The 18674-nt window shown below is 42.7% G+C and overlaps 1 long non-coding RNA gene across 2 annotated transcripts; it reads left to right on the plus strand.

Annotated features, from left to right (window-relative positions):
- Nucleotides 1-824: 824 nt before the first annotated feature.
- On the plus strand, nt 825-9209 carry LOC135261811 (uncharacterized). 2 transcript variants are annotated; one of them, XR_010332033.1, is made up of 5 exons: nt 825-2567; nt 2677-2776; nt 4569-4634; nt 7713-7805; nt 8009-9209. It is a non-coding gene; the product is annotated as an uncharacterized LOC135261811 (long non-coding RNA). The 2 variants fall into 2 exon arrangements; XR_010332032.1 differs by lacking the exons at nt 825-2567; nt 2677-2776 and adding an exon at nt 3664-3721.
- The last annotated feature ends 9465 nt before the right edge of the window (nt 9210-18674 follow it).

Raw genomic sequence — 18674 nt, forward strand, 5'->3', positions numbered from 1 at the left:
TTACTGCAACTATGTACTTCATACATACTGCAGTAGCCTGTATGCTGCAGAAAGGTTGGAAACAGAACCTGACGATATATATCAGGGTTTGGTCATGTTTATGCAGCAAGCTTCCCCAACCTTGGCCTGTGACCTGTAATGAAAATGTGGTCCCTTTATTTTTTCTTTTCAAACTAAAATGATTGTAATGATTTAGTCACTATTGACATGAAAAACTACCAACAATGTTTTGCTCAGAAGCCACTGTGAAATCAATGCAGCTTGCCTACAAACAATGCTTTAGTACTCAATTAGCCTACACCAGTAGCCAACAGTATGAAATAAGCCTACTCTAAATTTTCATGCTGGGGTCACAGCAATCCAACCCAAGTAGGATACACCTGCTAAAATTTAAGGTATAGCCTATTTTAGCCCAGGTTTAAAATTTTGAAGTTGACACTGACAGTCTGCACTTTGACATCATAGTTATTGTAATTTCATATAATTTCATATCCAAGATAAAAATTAATATGGAGACACAATATTAAACAATGTGTCATGCTGTGGAAAAAAGTTTATGGAGCTCAAGTGTAAGAAATTAAATATAATAAAACAAGTAAGTTTACATAAATATGATCCCTGCTCTAGAACCTAGGGTGAGTACAATCAAAATCCCTAATTCATGAATCAGTTTTTATTAAATCAAATACACGTTTCAAGTGGAATTATAACAGAACTGTACGACTATTTTTTGTGGGTTTTACATTTGATGCTTAAATTATCTAATTGTTTGTCTGTTTTCTCTTTTTGCTTTGCTAAGAACTTGACCTGCCAGAAGATGAGTTCCAGAGAATGCCATGCCTGGCCCACACCCTTCAGCTCACACTGAAAGATGCCATGAAGCACCCAAGTGCTGATTCAGTCATAACGAAAGCAAGAAAGCTGGTACACGCTGTGAGGAATTCGTCAGTGGCAAATGAAGAAATGATCAAAAGGTGTAGCAAAACTCTGGTCCAGGATTGTAGCACACGCTGGAACAGCACTTTGGATATGCTTAGAAGACTGCTGGAGCCCAGAGCTGAACTAGACCAACTACTTGAGGATTTGGGCATGGACACACTTCTCACAAGCGATTGGGCTAAGCTGGAGAACCTTGTCAAGCTGCTTGATCCCATTGCCATTCGCACAGACCAGCTTCAGAGTGACAGCCAGTCACTCTCACAAGTAGTGCTATGCCTGCTCAACCTTGAGGCACACCTGCTGACGACTACTGTTGGGAAGCAACTAGCTGAAGTCCTTGCGAGAACATTTCGCTGGCATTCTTAGCCCTGATTCCACACAGTTTTATGCTACACCAGCAGGAGCCTGCCTGATGGATCCAAGTGTTTCGCTGGTTCTTCAATCACCAGACACAGTGCCACTGAGGAGGGCAGCACAGTCCTTTGTGGAGAACCTGGCAGCTAAGTATAACCCCACTACTGCTCCTCAGGATGATGTTGCCACTGCAAGGGCCACTCAAACTCCAACAGGAGCCTCTCCTACTGTTCTTCAGAAATACCACTTCCTTGCAGCCTATATAGAGGTCAACATGTCATCCACAAATCAGCCTAACGTGACCGATAGTCTGTTGACCGAAATGAAGTATGTCAACAGCATCAAACAGGATGTGTTTAATGAGACACCATTGCAGTTCTGGAAAACAAGAGAGGCTGTCTATCCAAAACTTTCCCCTGTGGCATTTGATCTCGTTACCGCCCCTGCCTCACAAGCCTTTGTGGAGCGCATCTTCTCTGTGTGTGGAGTGCTGTCACTTGGCCTGAGAAACAGAACAACCACATCTCTGGAGCAACGGGTTTTCCTCAAGATCCACAAGAAATTGTTGCTTGACTGAAGTACACCCATCTCTCTCTTTCTCACCCGCCCACTGTGATGGTGCCGGTTCTTCCGGTTGCCGTCTGCCGGACTCTGCTCCTGGTTTTCTTTTTTCTCATTCCCAGGTATGGGTAGGTGGGTGGAGCCGTGGAGAGCTGGCACTAATTCCATGATTGAATACACCTGGAGGCTCTGCTGGAGGCCTATTTAAGAAGAGCCTGCTCTCCATTATGAACTTCCTCTCTTCCCTCTTGAACGGACGCTTTGTTTGATTTTGTATTTTACTTTTGCTCATACACACATACATGCACCACACTCAGATCAAACCATGTACATACACCTGCTGTGACACATAGCCCATACCATGTTTACATTTGTTGGTATTTGGTTTGTTTGTTGAACTTAAAATAAATTAGTTTGTTATTGTTTTAAACTAGTGGTGGTCTCCCCTTTTATGTCTTAGTCATACAAGCCTGACTGTCACATATGGGGGCTCGTCCTAACGTTGTTTGTTTTTGTATGGCCTTGTTGCCCTGTTTCGCATCGAGTGAGTTTGGTGCACTGTGGCGGTGTTTTCCAACAGTAGCTCCGTCTTTGCGGGGGGGTGTGCGTGCCTGCCCCGTGGTTGGTAAGGACTCGTGGTGGTTTTTTTGAGTCTGGTTGTTGTCTCATCCAGTTTTGATGCCTGGATTGGTTTGCAAGCCCCTAGACTGTTTGTAAGCTGGTTTTGATGCTTACTAAAATTACTCAGCTACCGTCATTTTCGGTGAGATGCTTATTGAAACGCAGTGGTTAATAACCTTTTCTGTGGTCTGTTTATATGAGGCTACCTGCGTCCTGGGAGAGGAAGTGTGATCGGTTCTAGGTTCCACAAGGACTGGAACTGCCCGCCCCGTTTTCATCTGCCCTGGTCCTTCGAGAGGTGGTGAGTTCGAGCCCGCATCAGTGTGTCACAACTTGTTACATTGATCATCTTGATAATATTTTTCTTATTGTTCGCCCTGCCACCAATGGGGGAGGTGGGTGATGAATGTCAGTAGGCTATGATTTTGTTAGCTTAAGAAGTATTTAGGGATGCTTGAAGACGCAGTCAGGGGGCGTTCCTAACAGTGAACTAATTTGTTTCGTGCTGGTTTCAGGGCTTGCGCTTAATTCACCTACCGCAAGCACTAGATAGGATAGCCTAGGGGTGAGAGGGGGCTTATGTTATGCACCTTCATCGCCTAGTTCCGTTTTTTTCCTGTTGGTAGGTTGTGGCGTTTAAGAGTTTAAGTAAATTTAGAGAAACGGCTCTTAAGGCTATTAGTTGCACACTGTTCGGTCACAGGTTATCAGCCTTCTTGTCAGCCGAGGGGGTGTGGGAGTTGCTTGTTTGATCCATTGAGAGTAAGAACTGAATGTATTTGACCCATAGGAAAGGCTTGATTCAGTTGCATAAAAACCCCCGTGTTAATGAATTTTTGATTCGGCTGTCTGTTGCGTGTTCTGATTAAGGACAAATTATTGTTGCTCGCTCGTCATTGGGGTGAGTCGAGTGAGGTCTGTAATAAGCGACTTAATGTCATTGAACTCCGTGATTATTTGACTGAACTAGCGGTAGAACATGGTTTATTGAAACTTGATAGCCTGGCTCATCTCCGATGCCATTTTGAGTTGAAGTTAAAGCTTGCGGAGATGGAAAACTATAAAGAACTTGAACTTGCTCGAATTAATGCAGCCAAGTACACACAAGAATTGGAACTTGCTAAAATTAATGCAGCTCTTAAAGAAAGGGAGCTCAGGTTGGCTGAAGAGAAATTGAAATTGGAAGCTAATAAACAAAAAGACGATGTGGCATATGGAGAGCAGCGTTTGAGTCAAGTTACAGAGGGTAAACTTGATTATTCTGCTTTATCTGTTGATATAAATGGTTCCCATCCGTCTGTTCATAATAACATTGTACATAATTTGCAGTTGGTCTCTAAGTTTTCAGAAAAAGATCCTGATACTTTCTTTGTGCTGTTTGAAAGGATCGCTGAGTCTCAGAACTAGTAATAATGTTACAATCTGTCCTTGTTGGAAAAGCACAAGAAGCATATGCATCTTTGACCCCAGAACAAGCTTTGTCTTATTATGACATTACAAGTGATTGATTCGTAAGGGTGGGGGTGTGAACACCCGCTGAAATGATTCTCAACGCAATGGCTCTGCTTCGCACCCTCGCTCTTCTAAGCATAGCTCTGGTCAGTCTAGTTTTAGCCATGGGAATTCACTGTCTCAAGTAAAAGAGGTTACAGGTACAGATGGGAAATTTTATTCAGCATGAACATGTCACTTATGTCATCATCGTGGGCATTGGCGGAATGAGTGCCCTAACCCCAAGTCCCGTAAACCTCCTACATTTAACTTCTCTTCGAAGCCCGTGGGTCTGCTTTCTACCAAATGTCTTTCTCGTTCCTTTGATTTGCCTGAAGCCAGTTTGTTGGTTAAAAAGCCAGAATCCACATTGTATGACAAAGGCTCTGATTATTCTCCGTTTGTTACGGATGGGATGGTTGCTTTGAAAGATGGGTCACAACAGTCTGTAAAAATATTACGGGATACTGGGGCTTCTCAGTCCCTGATATTGTCAAATGTTTTGCCGTTCTCTCCCGATTCATACACTGGACACAGTGTGCTTATTCAGAGTGTAACGGGCCATTTAACTGTCCCTCTTCATTTTGTCTCTCTCTCATCAGAGTTGGTGTCTGGAGGAGTTGTCTCGTTCAAATAACGACCAGTCAGAAAATGCTCAAAATATAGAGGTAAGTCCCTCGCTCGGTGACACGTTTTTTGCTCATTTAGATTCACATGAAAGTATTGTAGCCACGCCCAGGCTTGACACTGGTTCAGCTAATGAAACAAAGTTGATTTGGAGACTGGAAATGTCTTTAATGAAGAGGTTATGGTTGATCATATTGACATTGGCTCTGTTAAAACTGAAAATATCATTGACAGCATGGCTGATGTGAATTTGGGAATGGGTTTTACTGAACACAAAACGGTTACTGGTAACACTGAAAATGGTGTCCCGGCTGAGGGAGAAAAGTGCGACATATCTCTTTAGTGTTTCAAGAGAAACTTTGATTAAGGAACAGCTTGCTGATAATACGCTCAAGAGCCTGTATGATAAGGTTGTGCCACAGAGTAAAGTGCGTGAATCACAGTCATGTTATTTCCTGTGCAGAAACTTGGTGTTTAGAACTGGTTTAGAACTGTCATTGTAAAAGAGGTCTCTCAGGTTGTTGTTCCTTATGCTTTCAGGGAGGCGGTGTTGCGACTTTCTCACAATGAAACTGCTGGTCATACGTCAGGAAGACTTGTGATCATCTGATTCGAAACTTCTTTTGGTCTAGAATAAAAAGAGACATTGCAAGTTATATTAAATCATGTCACACCTGTCAAGTTACGGGAAAGCCTAACCAAACAATTCCAGTCGCTCCACTGCATCCCATACCTGCCATTTCAAAACCGTTTGAACATTTAATTGTGGATTGTGTTGGTCCTCTTCCACGTTCTTTGGGGGGGTGTTATTACTTGTTAACTTGTGTGCCAATCCACTCGTTATTCCGGAGGCATATCCGTTGCGTTCCTTCACCACAAAATCAGTTTTGAAAGCTTTAACCGCTTTTTTCTGTCTGTGTTTGGCATCCCCAAAGTCATTCGGTCTGACCAAGGCTCAAATTTTATGTCAAAACATTTTGCGAAGGCTCTTAAACAACTCAAGATGCGTCACAATGTCTCCAGCGCATATCACCCACAAAGTCAGGGCGCATTGGAGAGGTTTCACCAAACTTTAAAGTCTCTTTTGCGTTCTTACTGTGTTGAATTGGGACGAGACTGGAAGGAGGGTCTGCCGTGGCTGTTGGCCATTCGTGAAGTAGCCCAAGAGTACTGTATTTTCTCCGAATGAACTAGTATTTGGCCATGAGGTTTGTGGTCCTTTAGCTGTAGTTGCAGATGAGTGGCGGGATTCTGAACCTCCTGAAAACGTACTTGATTATGTGAGTGGCTTCCGTTTCCGTTTGTATCAAGTTTGTGCTGCTGCTCAGCGGGCGCTCGAAGTCTCAGTCAAAGATGCAACGCTTGTTTAACCGGAAAGCTAAAAGCCAGAGCTTCAAGCCAGGTGACAGAGTCTTAGCTTTATTGCCTCTGATTAACAGCCCACTACAAGCAAAGTTCGCTGGCCCTTATGTAATAGACAAATGTATTTCTGATGTGAATTATCTCGTTTGTACGCCAGATCGCAGGAAAAGTGTTCAACGCTGTCATATTAATCTTCTTAAGCCTCATTTTACACAAACTCCTGAGTCCTTGTGCCCTTCTGTGCCCTCTAGCGCTCCAACCTCTGTTCATGAGTCATGTTAAATCTGCAGGTACTCCAGTGTCTCCTGTCTGTAGTTTTGCGACATCTCCTGTCTCTCCTGTGCCGAGTGAGCCTGTGGCTTGTATAGGTAAGGGTGACGTCCAGGCGCTAGGGGAAGGTGTACTACGGGGCAGGTTGGGAAAACTCTGCTTATGTAAAAACATTGGAATCTAGATTTGATCATTTAACTGCAACACAGCGCACCGACCTGGTCCATTTGATTCGGTCCTACCTATGTTTATTTCCAGTTACTCCTACACGCACAAACATGCTGAGTCACGATATTGAGGTAATGACTGACACTCTGATTAAACAACATTTTTATTGTGTTCCACTTTCGAAAAAACAATATCTGGATTCGGAAATTGAGTATATGATTAAGAATGGTATTGCCAAGCCTGCTATTTCTGACTGGTCATCTCCTTGCATACTGGTTAATAAACCCGACGGGACGTTTCGTTTTTGTACTGATTTTCGGAAGGTCAATGCAGTGACTAAATCAGAATTTTCCGTTACCAAGGATGAAGGATTGTGTAGACCAGGTTGGATCTGCAGCTTTTGTGTCAAAATTAGATCTTAAGGGATTTTGGCAGGTGCCCCTCAATCCTCAAGCACAAGAGATTGCTGCTTTTGTTATACCTAGCGGTTTATATTCTTACTCTGTCATGCCATTTGGTCTTAAAAACTCTCCATCAACCTTCCAAAGACTCATGAACAGAGTTTTGGCAGGCCTGGAGGGTTGTGCTGCATATATGGATGACGTAGTAGTCTATAGTGAAACATGGCCCCAGCATGTAGAGCACCTTAAAGCGTTGTTCGATCGCCTTGCCTGTGCCTCACTAACGGTCAACCTGGTGAAGTGTGAGTTTGCCGGGGCGACTGTTACCTATTTAGGTAAGGTGGTAAGACAAGGGCAGGCTAAGCCAATAAAGGCCCAGATTGAGGCCATTGAGAAGTTCCCAGCTCCAACTAATAAAAAGGAGTTAATGAGGTTTTTAGGGGTCGTAGGATACTATAGGTCATTCTGTAAGAACTTCTCCATGGTGGTTGCACCTCTGACTAATTTGCTGGGTAAGAAAGTTTCATTTGTCAGGGATAACTGATGTGACAAAGCGTTTCAGTCGGCTAAAGCCCTTTTATGTAGTGCACCTGTTCTTGCCGCCCCACGGTTTGAGAGACCTTTTATATTGCAGGTTGACGTCAGCGGGGTGGGTACTGGTGCTGTCCTATTACAGCGAGACGACCAAGGCATTGAACATCCATTTTTTTTTCTCACGGAAGTTCAATAAATGTAAAATCAAATATTCCGTTATAGAAAAAGAGGCCTTAGCTCTAGTCTGGGCGTTGCAACATTTTGAAGTTTGTTGGTTCGGTGTCTGGTCCTCTCGTTGTCTACACAGACCATAACCCGCTTACGTTCTTACGAACAATGCGTAACCCCAACCAAAGACTAATGCGCTGGTCTCTTTTCTTACAGGCATATGATTTGGAGATAAAACACATTAATGGTACTGCAAACATCATTGCTGATGCACTCAGCCGCGCGCTGGTTTAGCATCGGTTTTCAGTGGTAAGGTTACTTCTCACATCCGCGGTGTCCCATCGTTTAAATTAGATGGAACACTACGGATGTTTAATGTTTTATTGTTTACTTAAAAATTGGATTCATCGTGGACCTTTTTGCCGGCCTGCATCTGGTCTTGTGCCCTTGTCTCTCTCACTCTCTCTCCCTTGTCTCTCTTTCCCTCTGCCCTGCTGGTTTCACACACGCAGGTGTGGAGGGAGGTACAGATGTTGGACGTGGAGAGGACGTGGGATTTGGCAATAAAGTGCTGTTCGGACGTGACCAGTGAGCCTGGATCACCAATCTGGGGAAAGAAACCTTCCCTCGTTTTGCCTTCTCCGTTTTTCTCTCTCTCCCGCTGTCAGGCTGTACATCCAAGCACGCGTTTTTAGTGCATTACAGTCTGGCGATTGGGAGTGAGTCTTCGTGAGTGACACATAGCCTAACATACCCCATACCATGTTTACATTTGTTGGTATTTGGTTTGTTTTTTGAAGTTAAATTAAATTAGTTTGTTATTGTTTCAAACTGGTGGTGGTCTCCCCTTTTATGTCGTGGTCATACGAGCCTGACTGTGACACACACACACACACACTCTTGAAACCTTGAAAAGCTGTATTTGAAACAGCTGATTCATTCATAATGGAAGGACTTCAAAATTTTTTAGTTTACAATGTTGGACACAAGGCTATGTAAACTTAACATAGAAAAGCAAATCACATAAGCTCCCATTTGAGATGGAGCATTATCTTGCCAGCTGGCTCTGTGTACTACCAGGTGCATGTGCACTGTAAGTGTCCAAAACATTCAATGTATTAATGATGTCAAGTACAACATGTGAGGTATTGTATTGTTAATCAACTGCAATGATTTGCCATATAGCTGCAGCACCTTCATCTAGTGCTGGGCAGTCAAATTTGTTGATTACTTAATTTTGAGTTGGTTCATCTAAATTAATCAGACCTCTATAGTTTATTGGGTTTTTGAGTTTTTTCATGGTTTTTTTTCTCAGATTGAGCTCCCTGAGACTCCTGGCCCCCAAGGAATGTCATGTGTGGCCCATGAATGGGTTTAATACATGCTGTTCATGTGTGTCTTTAGTCTACTGGCTATTTTGATAATTTAGTGAAACCTTGGCTTTAGTTTGTCTCACTGGTGTAGCAGCCAGCCATCACTGCTTTACTCCATTCCAGTGCTTATTACTTGACTGAGTGAGTGAGTGGGCAGGGGAAATGGAAGGAATGAGAAGGGCAGCCCAGCTTGGTTCAGGGAACTCAAACTACAGTATTCTGAGCTTTCTGATTGGAACTCATGAGTAGGAGATGTTCAAATATATTTTCCCAGTACATACCAAACTTAAATTGTTCAAAATGATTTGTTCATTCACACTACTTGCATCTCACCTCAGAAGCAGAACAGGGAACTGGGTGAAAAGGGGTTTGAACAGGGAACTGGGTGAAAAGGGGAGGGGTGGGTAAGGTGGGGAGGGTTTTTAAAAGGTCCACTTCTCGTAAGTTTCCTCCCTGTATCCTCTCCGACAGACAGATGGTTCTTCACCAGCTGGATGGCCACACTCAGGGAGGTCGATGAGTGGCACCAGAGCCAGCCCTTTCGGGAGCCCCATTATGAACTGCTCCAGCACCACCTGCTCCTTTCTTCAGGAGTGCAGCACTCCAGTTGCAGCCAGCTTCAGCAGGAGTCGCTGCTGAGCATAAGCGAAGGGCTGAACAGACTGCAGCAAACAAAAGTTTATGCAGCTTCTTCCGGTGGCCCTCCAGCTTCAGTCCCACCTGTTCCCAGATGGTGGCCTGGAGGGTTGAGTAATCGGCCAGTGCAGACATTTGTGCCTCCCCCTAGAGCAAAGGGAGGAGGAGCAGCACCCACTCCTCCACCGGTCAGTTACACGCTGTGGCCATCCTCCGGTCCCATCTTCTACAGTTTCAGGTTTGCCAAGTGGGGGGGCCGGGGTGAGACTGGCTGTTTGCTCCTTTGGTAACTCCATCAGGACAGCTCGATCCACAGCCTGCGATGCAGACCTAGGTTGCATCACTTGTTGCTGATGTTCCTGCAGGCTGCGGAGACCTTGGTTTTGCGTCTCCTGCATCTGTGCTAGCTGCTTCTCTATCTGCACTAGCGGAGAGCTTTCCATCCTCTGAGACTCCTCTGTCCCGGGTTTCGGCACTAAATATGTCACACGCCGTGACCACCCTGGTAGGGACAGAAGAGCTGAACACAGGGAGATTCTGAAATTCTGGACAACTTCGGCATTTTAATTTGATTAGTGAGAGAGCTTGTTCATTCACAAACATAAACAAAAAGCCTTCGCTTGTCACCCTCACGGGATCTGGGCAAAAATAATAAACTAAAACAACAAAGACAAAATAAATGAAATCACACAGTCACTTTTCAGCCTTTCACGGTTGGTATGTGCTCTCTCTTGCTGTTGTGGGGAATCCCTGGTCTCAGACACCTACTGTGGATAGAAGGACACTTTTAAATTCTGGACTGATTTGTAACACAATCCAGGTCTGTGCCTACTTAACCAGTGGGCATGGTCCTCTAATTGCCCTGAATTCCTCCTGCAACCTGAGCCCTGCCACAGTAAGTTATAATGCTACACTTAAAGACAGTGAGTGTGTCTGAAGCCCGCACATACATAGGGAGATTGTTCCATAAGACAGGAGCTCTATGAGAGATGGCTCTACCACCCATTGTAATTTTAGATACACATGGAATCTTCACATAACCAGCATCTTGTGAACAAAGTAATCTTGGAGGAGAGTAAGGAATAAGTAACTCACTAAGATAGTCAAGGGCTAAACCGTTTAAACATTAACAAGATTTTATAGTCAATCTTAGATTTGACAGCCAGCCAGTGAAGAGATTTAAACGCTGGGCTGATATGTTCCCATTTCTTAGTTCTAGTAAGAACCCTAGAAGCTGCATTCTGTACGTCTGTAAGTTGGTGATGTTTTAAGGCCGAGTTTGTGCAACCTGACAATAGATACAAATACCTGTACCATTTTTTTCAGCATCCAGGAGGGACAACATCTTCCTAAATTTAGATATGTTCTTTAGGTGGAAGAAGGCTACACTTGTGCTAATATTAATGTGGGTCTGAAAGGAGCGATCAGAAGTTACATCAAGGTTTTTAACAACGGTTTCGGAGGAGACAGAAAAGCCATTTATATTTAAGGGAAACTGGAGGAACTCAAAGAGATCTGGGAGCTACTACAAGCATCTCAGTTTTATCAGAATTTAACACGAGGAAATTTTGGTTCATTCAAGCCTTTGCATCTTTAAGACAGGTCTCTAACTTAGCTAGTGGATCAACTTCACCTGGTTTAAAAGATATAATGGTGCATGTCACCTGCAGAGCAGTAATAGTTAACACAATGTTAAAGCCCATTTATTAAAATAATACTTTCCTGTTCCTTTAAAACCATAATGGTAATGTGTATACTAACTAAAGTAATACCAGTTGCAATTACAGTATCTTGATTTGTACAAATTCTTGTGATTGATACCGTAAAACATATTAAAACCATGTAATATTTGAGATATTTGACTCCACTATATTTCAATATTGTGTTTTCAGAAATGAGATAAACACATTTCATTTCAAAGTTTTAACTGTTTACTTGTCTCATAAACTGTTTGAGATTGTTATACACTGCAAATAACAGAACTACATAATACAGACGAGCAGTGTTGGGCTGAATGGCCTGTTCTTGTCTTACGTTATGTTATGTTGTTATGTTATGTTATCTTTTCTTATGCTATCTTATGTTATATGTACAAGGGATCATTTCAGGCTAAAATGTATTTCTTAAACAATGCTGATACATTGCATGGCCCCAAGATGTCAGTATAAGAATAAAAATTAACTACATATTTATACCTGGTCAGGAGCTGGGAGGAGGGAGGTAACAAGGGCGCTAATTGATTGTACCTCATACATTCTTTCATTAGCAGGTTAACTGAGAGGCCAGGAGTACTTAAACTTATCTCCTGAAAAATCAAAGAAACAAACTCAGATGCACACCAGGAAAGCCAGACAGTTAATGTTCTGTGTTTCATCAAAGCTCTTTGGCAATACTTGCTGGCAACCTCCCAAGTACTGCTACTGCCCAAATTGTATAACATCTAGTTCAGAGGACAAAAATACTCCTTCTTCTTCCTCTTTGAATGAACATAAAAATGTACTCATATCACAAGCTCGGAATTGGATAAATTTAATTGGTGTAGAGGTTCAGATTGATTTACTCTCCTTGAAAACTTAAGAGAAAGGTTTGTTGTATATTGATCTTTTAAATGTTCTGTACACTCTAAGTTTCTTTATTTAAATGACATAAAGTGCATGTCAAGCAAGGCTATATAATAAACAAAGAAATGGGGAAGTAGGACACTTGTTGCTGAAATAATCACAAAACATTCCTAGTGATGTAAAGAATTAACACTGAAATCTGTTAATTCTTTACATTAAACAAAAATAAATAAATAAAATTGTTATGGCTTTTGATTCTTGTTTCAACTGCCATTTAACATGGGACCACGTTATTTGTGAGTTTGCACTGAAACCTGAGTGTCGTACAATGAATATGATTTGTATGGAGGAAGTCAGTCACATCACGTTTTAGAAAGGTGAAATCACTTCTTTTTGTATGCCAAAAAACTACATTTAAGATTTAAGATTTTTTATTTTTGCCTTTCACCTCTCCTGCATCTTCTACCATACAGATATAATACAAAAAGCTACAGTATGTTATAATTGAAATCTTATGCCACTCTGCAAGGACACTATGTGGAAAAGCAAGTAACTCACCTTTTCTGCAGTTATTGAGATAAAATATGAAAATGCAAGTGACATAGTGCAAGTCAGGCACAATGGATGAACAGTGATTCTCAGCATCAAGAGTCCAACTTGCACATGTTGGATCTGTAGTCCCAGTAAATGAAGGGACTTATTTGTTTCATTCATTGGCTGATGACAGAATGAGTTTCACAGCTACTATGACTAAAAGTTCCTTCTGAAAACAAGATCCTTTCTGTATATGCATATGTTGTTCCCTCAGACTGGTATGAAACTAAAGGGAGATAATTCAATCAACATTTGAACTTAACTTTGACTAACAATGAAAATCAAGATGTTTTTCTTCAGTGAGTTAGTTTAGTGATTGTTGGAATACTTTTTATTTTCCCAATATGATGTCAGCATATTCACAAAGTGATTCCAGCACTCTCTGTGAAACAGAGCCTCAGGCTTTAGTGACACCATAAAGGAAGCCTTTAATTTCCCAGCCTGAGAAATCTGAAAGCCTGAGAAGCTTGAGCCCAGACTCATCACCTTTGGCATGTGATAAATAAGTGATTCTGAACGATTTCCAAGTCACTGTCCTACTATGAATCCAATGTTCTCAGGTTAATGAATTTTAAAATGAGGTTCTAATTATATATATATATATATACTGTATATCAAATGTGTATATAAGGGCATATATATATATGCCCTTATATACATTTGAAATTAGATTAATACTGACATTATGATTCATAACAACAAATAAACACATTTGTTTAAACACAATTAAAGGTGCAATGGGTTATTTTCTAATGTAAACAAACCATTTTTAAAATTACAATAGAGTTTTCAGAAAGATTTGTGTTTCTTCAAAAAAATTGTATTGACTATGAATTGTGCTAGACAGATAGAAGCATGGCAGCCTAATTTGGAGCTCTTGAAATAGCAGTTGTGTTGTGCACAATACATATTACCCATTTTGTAATGGTAACCTGTCTCTACTGATGTCTAAGTGATGTCTGGGAGTATGTACCCAATACTTTGTAAAGGAAATCGAAATATGGAAAAGGATCAAATTGCACAATCACAGGTTTCACTTCTGGACAGCATTTTGAATGCATCACACAGATCTAGACAATCTAGAACAGGATCAAAGGCTTCCTCAGTCTCTTCAGCAGGCAAGAAAGCAGCAGCTGAGAAAGCATCTTTATTAGCCCGTGCGGCAGCATTAAAGAACAAACATGCCCTAAATCTTGAGGAGGTGGAACTGAAAACAAAAAATGGAAAGAATGGAACTGGAAACCGATATAGCTGCATCAGCTGCCAAAATAAAAATCCTTCAAAGGGTTGACATGGATGATCAATCTCAAGTAGATGGCATGAACTCTTATTTCGAAGCCTATAAATAAAAGACCACAGAGCATGTGGAACCTGAAATTTCAGAGTTGGAGTTTTTTCAAATAGGTTCTATTCCCAAAACACCATTGCAAAGGGTTTTAGACCACCAAAGCCCTCAGGAACCTACAGGAAGGCCCAATCAATCCAGAGCTCACAATATGGATATCAATCCAACCACAGTGGCAGTAGTGGCTGATGGCAACTCTACAAGCCATTCATTCAAACAACAGCAGCAACAACAATGCAACACTCCTGGTGCTCGTACTGCCTCATGTGGCTTCTGTCAAGGCAAACATGCACTGACCGACTGCCTACAATTCAAAATTCATCGACACAAGTCAAAAGTTGATTTTCTAAAGGTGAACGGCCATTGCTTCCGATGTTTAACAAAGGGACATCTAAGCAAGGACAGTAAAGGGAAGCTGACGTGTCAAAGGTGTCAAAAGAGGCACCCAACCGTGCTACACATCAAGAGTACGGAGACCTCAAACCTGGAACCTCAAAGGTTAGTCCCATTGAAACAAGGGAAACATCAGTCAGCAGTGCTCTTGTTTCGGCTGGTGAAGTAACTGGGGCCGGTAAGGATTACACGCTGGTGATTGTGCCAGTCCCAGACAAGGTGGCAAAGGGAAATAAGTTCATCTTAACCTAATGTGTTCCTCGATCCCAGCAGCTCGGCAACATTCTGCATGGAGAACCTAATGAAGCAGCTAAACGCTAAAGGATGTAAAACAGAGATTCTCCTGCGAACAATAGGGCAGGAAAGACCTGCCAAGAGCTATGAACTCACTGGATTGGAGGTAGGCAACCTAGAGGGCAGCACGTACCTCGACTTACCAAGGGTTTACACCCAGGGTAAGATCCCAGTCTCAAAAGAAAACACACCTACCCAAAATGATCTGAAAAAATGGCCGCATCTCAACGGGATCCAGTTGAACAAAATTGATGCAGACATCAAACTTCTAATAGGAATCAATGTTCCTAAGGTGATGGAACCTTGGTACATAATTAACAGGGAATGGACCATATGCGGTCAAGACATTATTAGGATGAGTTGTCAATGGTCCACTCAATTCTTGCTCCGCTATGAAGGTGTCTGGACCTCCTGCAGTGATGGCCAACCGGATATCAATTGCCGATCTGGGGCAACTCCTCATCAGGAAATACAACCAGGACTTGTCTGAAAAAGAGTATGAAGAGAAGAGTGAAATGTCAGGTGAGGATGAGAAGTTCATGGAAATTGCATCAAGCTCAGTAATCCTCCAATATGGTCACTACCACTTACCCTTACCTCTTTGTAATAAAGATGTGGTCATGCCAGACGATATGGCAGAGCAGCGTACCATGAACCTGCTTAAGAAGTTCAGGAAAGATGAGATCTACGCTTTGGAGTATAAAGACTTAATGGTTGACGTAATCAACAAAGGGTACACAGAGAAAGAGCCGCAAGAACAGCTTCAGCGGAAAGACGGCCAGGTATGGTATATACCACATCACGGTGTCTACCATAAGCAAAAAGGCAAGCTTAGAGTGGTGTTTGACTGTACATCGGCATACAAAGGCACATCTCTCAATAGAGAACTCCTCCAAGGCCCTGACCTGGCAAACACCCTCATCGGTGTCTTGCTTAGGTTCTGCCAAGAACAAATCACTGTTATGGGAGATATCGAAGCAATGTTCTACCAAGTACGAGTCCATGACAATCACAGGGACCTTTTGAGATTCCTGTGGTGGCCAGGCAGCGACACCAGCAAACCCTTGAATGTGTATAGACTGAAGGTTCATCTCTTTGGCGCTGTGTCATCTCCCAGTATTGCCAAATTTGCTCTACAACGAACCACAGATGACAACACCAAGAGGTATGATGAGGAGGTAACTGAGACAATCAAACGCAACTTGTACGTTGATGATTGCCTCAGGTCCATGCGCACAGTAGAACAAGCTATCAAGCTCACCAAAGACCTCAAAGATGCATGCTCCCAGGGAGGCTTCATATTGACGAAATGGGTCAGTAATAGTCGTGAAGTATTAGCGTCTATCCCTGAGGAGCAAAATTAGCCAAGGAATTAGACTTGGGCAGAGAAAAGCTGCCTCTCGAAAGGGCACTTGGGATCCAATGGAACATTGAAAGTGACGCATTCACCTTCCGAATCACTATCAAGAGCAGACCCCCTACTAGGAAAGGTATCCTCTCCACCGTCAGCTCAATCTACGATCCATTGGGTTTCCTTTTCCCATAAATTCTGAAGGCCAAGCAAATCCTACAAGAGCTCTGTAAAGCAAAGTTGGGTTGGGATGAAATCATCCCAGAGGAAATCTCCAAGCCATGGCAGAGATGGATCACTGAGTTGGATCAGCTATGCACATTCAAAGTTGACAGGTGCAAGAAGCCTGAAAACTGTGGTCAGGTCATGACTGCAGAGCTGGACCACTTCTGTGACGCAAGTGAGCTTGGTTATGGCACCGCAAGTTACCTCAGGTTCACCAACAGTATGGAAAAGGTCCACATTACATTCGTTCTGGGGAAATCAAGAGTTACTCCACTCAAACAGATGACGATTCCCAGGCTAGAGCTTGCAGCCGCAATGTTCGCCGTTAGAGTAGACAGGATGAGGGATGAGAAGGAAGCTCCAGCTACAACTTGAAGACTCCACTTTCTGGACAGACAGTACATCTGTGCTGAAATACATCCACAACCAAACAAAAAGATTCCATACTTACGTGACTAACAGAGTTGCAGTGATCCGTGACCTTTCTCAAGAGAAACAGTGGCGACATGTGAGCTTCAAAGATAACCCAGCTGATGATGCTTCACGTGGGTTACATGTGGAACCATTCCTGAAATCGAGATGACTAAATGGTCCTGAATTCCTAGAGAAAAAGTAAACTGAATGGTCAAAGATCCCGGAAAAACTGGGACAAATCCATCTGGATGATCAGGAAGTATAAAAAAAACATCGCCGTGAATAGCACAAGTGTAGAGGAAAAGAATCCGATCAGCAATCTATTTGAGCACTACTCATCATGGGGCAGGGTGAAGAAAGCTGTTGCTTGGATATTGAAACTTAAAGGACGACTGCTAAGCCAGAAGAAGAAAACGCTCACAAAGATTGATCCAGGATCAGATCTGGCACCTTTAGATTCCACAAAGGAACAATTTGACCAGTTCAAAGCGACATATGGAACAGAAAGTCAAGAAAGAAAGAAACAGCTCCATCTGTAAACTGGATCCTATTGTGGACCATGGCATTTTGGGAGTGGGAGGACGGATAAGTAAAATGGCTATGCCAATGGAACTAAAGAATCCAATTATCCTGCCTAAAGACTCTTACATATCCAAACTGACCCTACGACACATCCATCAGCAGGTTGGACACTCAGGGATAAGTCACATGCTCTCCAGATTACATCAGAGGTTTTGGATACCTTGTGCTAACTCCTCTGCCAGAAAGATTATCAGGAGCTGTGTTTTCTGCGGGCGCATGCAAGCAAAGGTTGAAGAACAGAAAATGTCAGACCTTCCAGAGGATTGTGTCTCTCTAGATCTTCCACCCTTTACACATGTGGGTATTGATTACTTCGGACCGATTGAGGTGAAGCGAAGCCGTGCGCATGTGAAATGGTGGCGAGTGATTTTCACTTGCTTGATGAGTCGAGCCATCCATTTAGAAGTAGCAAGCTACTTGGACACCGACCCCTGTATCAATGCCATGCACAGATTCATATGTCTAGAGGACCAGTAACAAGCATTCGAACAGATAATGGAACAAAATTTGTGGGAGCACAGAAAAAGCTCGGGGAAGCTCTGAAGGAATTGGATCACAAAAGGATTCAAAATGCATTACTCAAGGATGGAGTAAAATGGACATTCAACCCCCCCTCTGGAACCCACCATGGTGGAGTTTGGGATAGGTTGATCAGACTTGTAAAAAAAATCCTGTATTCAGTCTTGAACAAATACTGGATGACGAGACTTTATAGACAGCTTTATGATAATTGATCCTAATGATCTAGAGCCGCTCACCCCAAACCACCTACTTCAGCTGAAAACCAAATCGATCATGCCAGCAGGACTATTCCAAAAGGGAGACCTCTACTTACGGAGGAGATGGAAACAGGCACAATACCTTGTAGACCTCTTCTGGAGAAGATGGATTAAGGAATGTCTCCCACTCATGCAACAAAGGAGGAAGTGGAGTAACCCTAAGCGTAACCTCAGTCCTGACGATCTCGTTGTCATAGTGGATGACACGGCACCCAGGAACTCATAGCTCATGGGCCGTGAGGAGAACACCTTGCCAGGATCCAAAGGTCTTGTTCGGAGTGTGCTGGTGAAAACCAAAACTAACATCCTACAAAGACCTGTTGATAAGCTCTGTCTGCTCTTGGAAGCAGTGGACTGAGCTTGAGATTACGAGAGTCAACAGTCAATGGTCAAGATGCTTAATTGGGAGTCATGTGCTAGTAACCTCTGACTCTGAGAGGTAGTTGTGCACACACACACACACACACACACACACACACACACGTGTGCACATGCCTCTGACTCCTGAACTCTTTCCATCTGACAGCTGGACTATTGCACCTTTACACACCCACATACACAAACGATTTCAGCCTATTCATGAACTTTGGAAACAATTATTTAATGTTGATGAATTATGATATGGATGTAC

Source organism: Anguilla rostrata, chromosome 8, assembly GCF_018555375.3.
Source record: "Anguilla rostrata isolate EN2019 chromosome 8, ASM1855537v3, whole genome shotgun sequence".
NCBI classification, from domain to species: domain Eukaryota; kingdom Metazoa; phylum Chordata; class Actinopteri; order Anguilliformes; family Anguillidae; genus Anguilla; species Anguilla rostrata.